The sequence below is a fragment of the Plectropomus leopardus genome, chromosome 22 (assembly GCF_008729295.1).
Source record: "Plectropomus leopardus isolate mb chromosome 22, YSFRI_Pleo_2.0, whole genome shotgun sequence".
In the NCBI taxonomy this organism is placed as follows: Eukaryota; Metazoa; Chordata; class Actinopteri; order Perciformes; family Serranidae; genus Plectropomus; species Plectropomus leopardus.
Genome location: NC_056484.1, coordinates 25030002 through 25039453, shown reverse-complemented (window position 1 = coordinate 25039453; position 9452 = coordinate 25030002).

Sequence of the window (9452 nt, the reverse complement as noted above, 5' to 3'; positions counted from 1 at the left end):
CCTCAGAGCCACTCTCTAACCTGCCTGTTTTACTGCTCGCTGTCATGATACCAGATTGCACCATCCTCCTGCAGGAACAAACTGGGTAACATAATTGACAGCTTGCTGAGGCCCCGCCCTGCCTGCTGATCATTGGTTCTCCTGGGCGCAAAAGCCATCGTGAACCAGATCAGATCTGCCCACTGCCACTGCTTGCTTTCTTTGTAGCGTGGTCTTAGAGGATGCTCTCAGTAGTATTTCAGAGAAAAAACTCAGATAGCTTTAGGGACTTTCCTCCACCTCAACCTCGGGTTGTGCTGATGATGTTGATTGATCTTTCTATTCGATCACAGAGATTATTTCACTTTGTAATTAAGGCTTTTTTGGTTTATCTTTGATGTTTGAAGTCAAGTTCTTCAGCCTGAACACTGCAGGTAATTACACTTTCTTCTCCTCTGCCTCTCTAATCTCTAATCTTGATCCAGTCAACCAGGTGAATGCTGCTCTTCAAGGGAGCACACACATATATACACATATATACATGTACGTAAGCACATCGGCTTACTTAGAAGTGGGTGTGTGTGTGTTTGTGGTGTGTGCGTGGGACTGCTGTCTGTGAGTCATGTGCCTCTTTTCATTCATGATCGCACAGGGCAGCCTGAGTGCTGTTGTAATGTCAAAAGCAGTGAGGAGTGGAGATTAAAAAAAAGAAGAGGGTCGATGAAAATATGGATAACACCACAGGCCCTTGTATTTATTTTCTGGGCTGTGTGTTTGTGCCTGGTCAGGCTGCTGGGAGCGATGGGAGCAATGGGAGGGGGCTTCCAGGTCAAAGTGTGCCCAAGTTCAGAGAAAGCATCCTCATACATTCGTTTGCTGAAGCAGCAGGTTTGTATTCTTTCATGTATCTATAAATGATCCCAAGATTCGGTTCAATGCTCCAGTATTCTGTATTTTGTCTTTCAGTGGTCATAATTTACCTAGAGAACGTTTATTCCACTTGTTATTAACATGGTCCTGCAGAGGAGCTTGTACACTTCATGCTGTTTCTGTTTTTCGGCTGCAACATGAAGGAAGTTACCGTATAAAGGTTTTTTTTTTTAGCTCAGTGTATTACAGAGGCTGCGCCTAATGCATCCCATCTGCAGATGATAAAAATAATAAAGCTTTGTCGTTACTATGATTGAGTAGTTTTGTTATGCTCTTGTACTTGGTGAGTGCATAAATTTAGTACTTTCTGAGAGTAGAACAGGCAAGTTTTGGCAAAGCTTTGCATGATTTTTTGCATGTTAATAGACCGGATGCAGTAGCAGATTTTTAGTGATGTAGCTGTAGTGCCCCCTATATTGTAGCTCATGTACAAAACGCCACATAGGACCCTGTGCAATCTGTTTACATATCTTTCCTGATTTTTTTTTTTTTTTTTTTATATTCCGCATTAATATTTCTGAATTTTTTTTTTTTTAGGATTTAAGCACATTTAGTCATCAGAAAGTGTCCAGTTATGTGGTTAATGAATGCATTTCAGCAGTTCAATTAGAAAAAATTCTAAATTTAATGAATTTGATGTAAAACAACATTGCGCCGTTTAACACTTTTTTCAGTATTTTAATACTTTTCCTCACGATTCAATGACATTTCACAGAAATATGTTTCACACTTTCACACTTCCTGTGAATATTGTTCAATTAATCATAATTCCAGACATAGTCTTGTGTGTGTCCCAGGTGGTTTCATTGCATTTACAGGTCAGGCCATAGGTGCATTCCAACTTTTGTGGACCAAGAGGCAGCACAGTAAGCCCTCTCCCAGCCTTTCCCATTTCTGAGACCTTTTTCTCACACAAACTCAAGGGGGGAGGGTATTACTTACTCTTTAATACAGGAAGAGAGAGACAGCTGGATTTTAACGTTCATTTTTTAAGGATTTAAACATATAATAATAATAATAATAATAAAGTTGACAGGTATGTATCTAAATATGAACAATCTTTATTTCAGATTGATTTAAATCTTGTTTTCGCCTGAGAGATCAGCTAGGAAGCTTCCAGAAAAAGAAAAAAACCCAGTCTCATCTTCTGTATTCTGTTTTCACACTCACAGAGGGAGGACATAAAAAGTTTTGTATTTGTATGGGAATTTATATATTTGCCTGAAACTAATACGACTCTATCTCCAAGTGCAGTGAGCCAGCGTGGAGTGCAGTGCCTCAGGGTGAGAGATGACTTGGATACAGCTGGGTCAGGTCTGCTGGATCAAGTGAGGGCAAAACTCTCTTTGCTTTTGACCCTCTCCTCTGTAGTAGTTTAGCACCAAACAGCTGGACTAACATTCCCAAGCAGAGACAGCCAGAGGAAGACTCATCTAATGAGTGTCACAGTTAATTGGTAGGGTTCTGACTCAGTAAGTGTGCAGTTAGTTGTGCTGTGTGTCAATATGGCGACAGATCAATTGCCTACACTGGGGTTTCACCTGGGAGATTTGTTCATTCTCACAACCTTTCTTGGCATTTTGTACCCACAACAATACTCATGAAAACACACATGCACCCACACTCCCAGCCAGAGCTCTGTTCACCTCCGTCAGCACACTCATGTCAGGAAAATGACAGACCCTCTAGAGCAGAGGCAGAGAGGATGAACAGTGAGACATCTGACCATAATTTCAGAGCATGGCATGATGGGAAACATGCCTCAGATTTTTCTAGATCTTCATTTGAAATGGCTACAGTATAGGTCATAAAGCCCACCCCTCCATGTTAGTGAATAGAACATGGGCCAAACTAAAAACTCAAAATACATATCAAATGGAATTTTCCCAAAGATGATTTCTGTTATTTGGGTAGACTATATCACCCTGTTGAATGTTCAAGTGTTCATTCTTCTGATAAATGTGGTTGTAATTAGGGTTGTTGGCATTAACACGTTAATCGTGATGCAATTAAAGTTAGGAAACTAACATGTTAATTTTTTTAATCATGGTAATTGCAGCGATCTCAGCTGATATTCCTGTCTTTTAGATTCTTTACCGGACTAAGTTTTAAAGCCTCTGGAAACTGAAATTACCCCATATTTTCTTAATATGTAATTTAGGCTCTTACATGCATAATAAAAAGCATAAAAAATGATCAGACATTAGCCTAAATCCATATTTGAAATATTGTAATTTTAGTTTTTTCACAGTTTCCTGAAGCTGGATTAATTTGGCCGTGGTTATCCCTGATCCATATCACATGATATGGGTTGCGTTCAGAAACACTCACTCTGACACAAGCTGAAATTAAATGAATAATAATAATATAGAAAAAATAATAAATAAATTCTGAGTGCTGTTGGAATGTATTGTTTGGTTATCCAGAGCAGTGCACTCTGGGAGTTTCTGAGCACACTCTGGGCACTCTGTCTGGGGAGACGGAGCAGCAAAGCCCCAAATGGAGTGAATTTAGGAACGCAGCCAGAGTCAGAGGACTGGAATAGTATGGGCTGTACCACATTGACTCTGCTTTGCTCCATGGCTGTCTTCGTGGAGATGAGAGACAGTTGACAAAGGTGGGATCCAAGGAGGTGCCACACGCCCACACAGTCTTGAGAAATGCTGTTATCCTCAAAATGAGCTGTTTTTGAACTTGCTTTTCTACTCATTGGGAACATTTATTTCCACTCAGTTTTTTGTAGATACAGTACTTAATGAGACACTCAACTTTGATATAATATGTGCATTCTTTCTATTTCAAGCCACGTTTCCAGAGGCTGAATGAAGATATCCGAATGAAAATGGGTTTTCTGGGTACTCCTGAGTCTCCCCTCTATAGACATGCCCACCTTCTGCTAGTCCCATGCAGTTTGGTGCAAAAAACATGCAGTTTTTGCATGCAGCATAGATGTGTTATTTTGGTCGATTTGTATTTGTATTTGGATATTTCTGCATATTAGGGTCCTAAACAGTCTTAAAATTACCCCTACCTATGAGCTGGGCACACAGGTGCTAATCAGACTAATCTCAGCGGGCAACTGAATTGCTAAAGATGGAAAAATACTATTTTAGGAGTGTGGGAATCACCACAGACCTGTGGATGAAACTAAATTGAGGAAGTTAATTACAGTGCTGCGAAATGAGTGGAGACTGATTACATTCCAGTCAACATGGTGGAAGACTCTGGCGTAGATTATATCCTCAGGTTGGCATGTTGTAACTAGTCATATGTTACTCACATGTCTTAGCACTGTGGGCACAAGAGTTTCACACATACAGGAGCTGTATGATTCAGAGAAACTAGACACTAAACTTGAGTAATGGAATTTTAAACTTGATTAAAAATGCAATTGGGTGTTGAAATTGGGTTGATTAATCACAATTTTGAAAAAAAATAATTTGACAGACTTAGTTTTAATGAGTTATTTGATGCTGAAAAAATGTTATATGACGTCATGACTGACAACTGCATGTGCCAGTTTTGTGTTTGTGATTAGTGGCTCAGCTCAAAATTGCGCCAGTGATGTCACCAGAGCAAGATGTCAGCGACGATATCAGGGATAGGTTATTTTGTCTTTGTTTTATATAGTGGTTGAAAGTAAGACAGGTTGTCATCTCAAGTGTGTGTGCTCATGCTTCTGGTAATCCATGGTTTCTGGTTGTGGAATAATTCAATTGTTTTGGGTCCAGTTGCTTTGGATGTTTAACAGATTAAATCCAGCACTGACTCCGTGAATTTGTTGCTGTCATCTGTCACATTGTCCTGGAATGCTTAATCTCGGTTTACAATGTGCGATTTTGGGCTGCCTCAAACTAAAGATAACCATTGTGGCAGAAATGTGGCAATATCTTTGTTTGTGGCTCTGAAACGATGGTCCTACGTCATACAGTTAGAGAGGTTCAAGGATGGTTATTGTCACAGTCGTGTGAACAAAGAAAGCCTGGTATCAAATTCTGATAGTGTCAAAAATTTGGGGTGATCATCATGCTGTGTGACTGTTGTTGCGACCAACATTCACGAGCCAACCAACAGAAATGCAGCATGATATCATGCACTTATTAGCACCACACTGCTAAATGCTAGTAAATGCTAATACTTACACCAAGCTCACTTTGCAAAACTGGCGTGCCAAGTTTGCCTCTCTTCTCGCTATGGCCTCGTCCACATTCTCCTCCTCCTCTGCTTCAGACGTTTCCGACACACATAAATGCCGCAATAGCAAGGGCTCCATTAGTTTGTTTACACTTTGCTCACACCACTACACTGCCAACATTTTGTTCTTACATGTTGATGTTGATGGACGTAGGTCGTAGTTTGCAATTCAGTAAACTTGATGTCTTCCCCAAGTTTATTAGATCCATGTCGCACAGTGTAGCTGAACTAAACTTATAAGATTGCACAAATCTCACAGACTGCAGGAGGCTTTTACATAGACTTGTGTGTAGAGTCTGACAAGATTCTGATCGGTTGTAGTTCAAGAAGTGTTGGCCACTTTTGAACCGCAACTAAACAGTCCATGTGAAGAGGCAATTTCGGACCCCATCAGCTAGGTCTGATGATGATTTAGCTTTATGTTAGTTTCTTAATTTATCTGCCTCTGAATGGTGTACAGCGGTGGTCCAGACTGTTTTTTCCTGTTGTGGTGTGGGGCGAGCAGGAATGGGACAGCACCTCACATTTCCACCATCACATCAGTCCTTATTCACTGTAAAGCACACTCCTCTCTTCCTCTCCCACTCCTTTGCTCCGTCAGCTCTGTATATAGAAAAAGAGTCACCAGCTTTTATGGCACTGTACAGGATTCCATCAAACAAAACTAAGCTACAGTTCCTGATGTTTTGTTGGAAACTGATGTGGCATGCACGTCGTCAAGTTATCCAAGACCTGAACAATGGCAAGCAGGATGATAGCTCATCTGGTGTTCAACTCCATCTTGTCATTATGTTTCTTGATGTTAACATTTGAAAACCTCGACCTGGCTAGCTAGCAGAAGTCCGCAGAAGGAGAGTTTACAGCCTTGTGAGTTGATCTTCTCATTCAGATGAGTGACTTGCAGCCACATGGCACCACCGTCCAACACCAGCCACAAAAACCACCAGCAACACCTCCAACATAGACACCAGGGCATAAAGTCAGCAAAGATTTAACAGAACTGATGGAGAGATGACTGGAAACGTCCGTGCCTATGTCATGACACTTATGGCCGAGTGTGATAGGCTGATAGGCCGGCCAATCACCACCTCCACACAGCAAATACAACACAGAATCAAATATACTGAACATCATCAAGAGAAAACAGATGAGTTTCTGAGGCAGAATTGTTTTTGGGTTGAGAGAGACTGTGTGTGTGTGTATGTGTGTGTGTGTGCGCATGCACGTTTGTGTGTTTGTGTGTGCATGTATCACATACCAAGCAATTCTCTCGCCAAAGCAAAACAACAAAGGTGAAGAGAGGTGAGAGAAATGCTTGTGTTTGTGTGCGTGCATGTTTAATAAAGGGAAAGAGATCTGTGTGTGCGTGTTCGTGTGTGTGTAGGGCAGTCGGAGGTTCATGTTGGTGCCAGGAAGCACATTCTTTGGCAGCACACAGGACTGCTGTCAGACGCCACTCAGGAACACGATGTACGGACTGGTTGGATGCAGCAGAAACAGCGCCCTAAGATTAAGACATGCACACACGAACACACACAAAAACACAAACTCATGCTGCTGAGGTAGTTGGCAGAAAAAGAGCTTTGTCATAGTGCTGTGGTTACATCATGTAGGAAACTGTGGTTCCTTATTTGGCATTGGTGGTGACTGAAGTTTCCCTGCAGCCAGTGGGGTGCTGACTCGGCCCTCTGGGCTGCAGCCATGTTAACACTGCAGTTGCTACATTGCATTAATGCTTTCGAATCACTCGAGCTGTGAAACTTCCCCAGCCAACGAATGCTCTCTCTCCTGGCGGTGGTCCTTGTTTGTCAGACCCAGTGGTTAAATGTCTCAGAGTCCAAGGGCAACGGGAACAACCTTGGCACTGTGTGGCTCTGTATCCATGGCCTGTGCTCCGTCAGTCACACGCTGCAGGTTCACCCCTTCGAAATCAGAAACCAGTAGCCAGTGGTCCAATCTGTCTATACCCAGCTGAGTGATTTACACTAGTTAGACTGAGGCTGAGACGAAGCTCCTGAGACTTTAAACTCTTTACATTTCATAGATGTTCATGTCTGTTACAAAAACAAAAAAAAAACTGTCTTCCTCATGTTGTAAGTACTTCTCCGGGTAATATTAATTTTGGCAGGTGTTGTATTGTGACAGGAGATTTTGGCCAATCAAAGGTAATTTCAGAGAGAGGGTGTTCAAACTGACTGATCTACAAATTCAGATGTGCGTCCCTTCAGATGGGGAAAGCCTGATTGAATGAAGGAAAAATCTACAGAGAAAGTTGCTCCTCTGGCAATGGAGTCTAAAAGGTCACGTTTATGTATTAGCAAGACCCTGGAATCACAGTGTGTCTCTGCCTCACTCTCCACTGCTGCAGACCACCTCAGTGGGAGGTGGAAGGCCCCAACTCTTTCGGTTGCTGCTGTTACACAGGTTAGCACTGCCGCTTGCCACCAGCCCCCTGCAACACCTGGCACGGGGGGGTTGCATTGGCTGGTTTCCAGCCGGTACAGCTGCAGACTGAAGGTCCGCCTCCCAACCTGCTGCCCGTTCCTCTCCTGGGGAAGCAATCCATAGAAGTCGGTAGTTAAGCAGAGGGACTGTGGGACTGGCTAGCATCTCATTCTTATCTCATTCATGGTCTGAGAATTGCTTTTGAGAATGAGAACCATGCGGAGCATTTTGAAAGCCACTGACACACAGCCTATTTTTGTTTTGACATTATAAGAACTTGAAACAAACAGAGCTGTCTACTCATACTCCAGTCAAATTAATCAAAACAGCCTGTTCTTATTCCGAAGTTGGCAAATACCACCGCTTTTTAAGTGATTTCAGTGTAACATCCCAACACCAAAAGGCACCTCTTCCTGTCTGTATGACATAATGTTGGGTGGCGTCAGCTAAGAACATGACCAGACATAACTGTTCTCTGTGTTATGATATACCGACGGATGGCTGTATGGATCCTGCCAAGTCTGCATAATACACTGCCGAGTGGCATTCGGTTAAAAGGCTGCCACTAACAACATAATATGAGGAGCATGAGGGTTCCTAAAGGGACAGGTGGTTGATTGGTTCCAACAAACCCCAGACTTTCATCCTGGAGTTCTGTGTTTGCTTCACTCTCAATGTGATGTTTTTTCTGCACCTTACCATGTGCTTCCTTCTCCTGATCCTAACCATGAGTGCCAGCATGTGTGTTTGTTGATGTTCTGGCACTGGATGCCATGTGCTGTGGTTGCCCAAACATAACCATGTGCAATCCCACCATGCGCATTTGTTGACATCACAGTAGTGGCATCTCAGAATGTCAACAGCAGATGCAGAAGGATACCTAGAACATAGTATGTAGACACGGAAGTCCATAGTAAATCAGCAACATGTTACAACTTGGGATGAGCATGTGTTAGTTCAAGTACAGTGTTTCTATAGTTCCTATTTTTCTGCAATACAACAAAAGTAATATTTATGAATTTTAGTCTTTGACATTTTTGCCAAAGCTACACAGTTACAGCAGAGTTGGCTCTGTTGTTGGTCACAGTATGTAGATTCTCTGGTTCTGACTGGTGTGTGAATACTTCCATCATACAGCAGCTCACTTTGTGCTCCCTGCAGTTCCCTGAAGCCCTGCTGCTCAGACTGAACCTCTTATGGGAGATGCTTTCAAACTGCTCTCTGAGCCTTTGAGGTCCTCCCACAATTTTTTTTTTCCCACAAAAAAAAAGCAGATCACCATTATGTTGACATTTAGCCATAAAGAGACTGGCGGCCCAGTTTTAGGACACATATTAGTATGGTGTGATGGTGGGCTGGAAGTAACGTTGTGAGTGGAAGGTTTCTGGTTCAAATTCTAATGAAGGAGGTGAAGGAGGTGTCTGTCTTTCTGTCTGTCTGTCTGCCTGCCTGCCTGTCTGTGAGCATGCAATATGACTTCATATAATCAGAGGGGATGTTTTGCCCTCAGATCTGACTGTCAGACATTTTCCTAACTCATACATGAAAGTATGAAAGCATCTCAAATAATATGGGTTATTTGTTGGATCTATCCACCTCCCCTCCCAAAAGGTCAGTTTCATTGTGATATCATAATGTTCTTTAAAACACTTTGCTGTCCATTACTCAGCATTGTATCTCAGGAACAGAAAGGGGCACATCTGGTCAGATACTGAAATGGTGCCCAGGAGGGAGCAGCTGTGACAGACAGGTTTTAGTAAACCGCTGTTCACTGGGACAAACCAGCTGTCACAAATGTTACAAGGATGTGCACTGAGACAGGGACACACTCGTCTGACACTATCCACAGCCTGAGAGACACCGACACACACACACACGCGCTGTGGTGTCGAGGTGATGGAGGT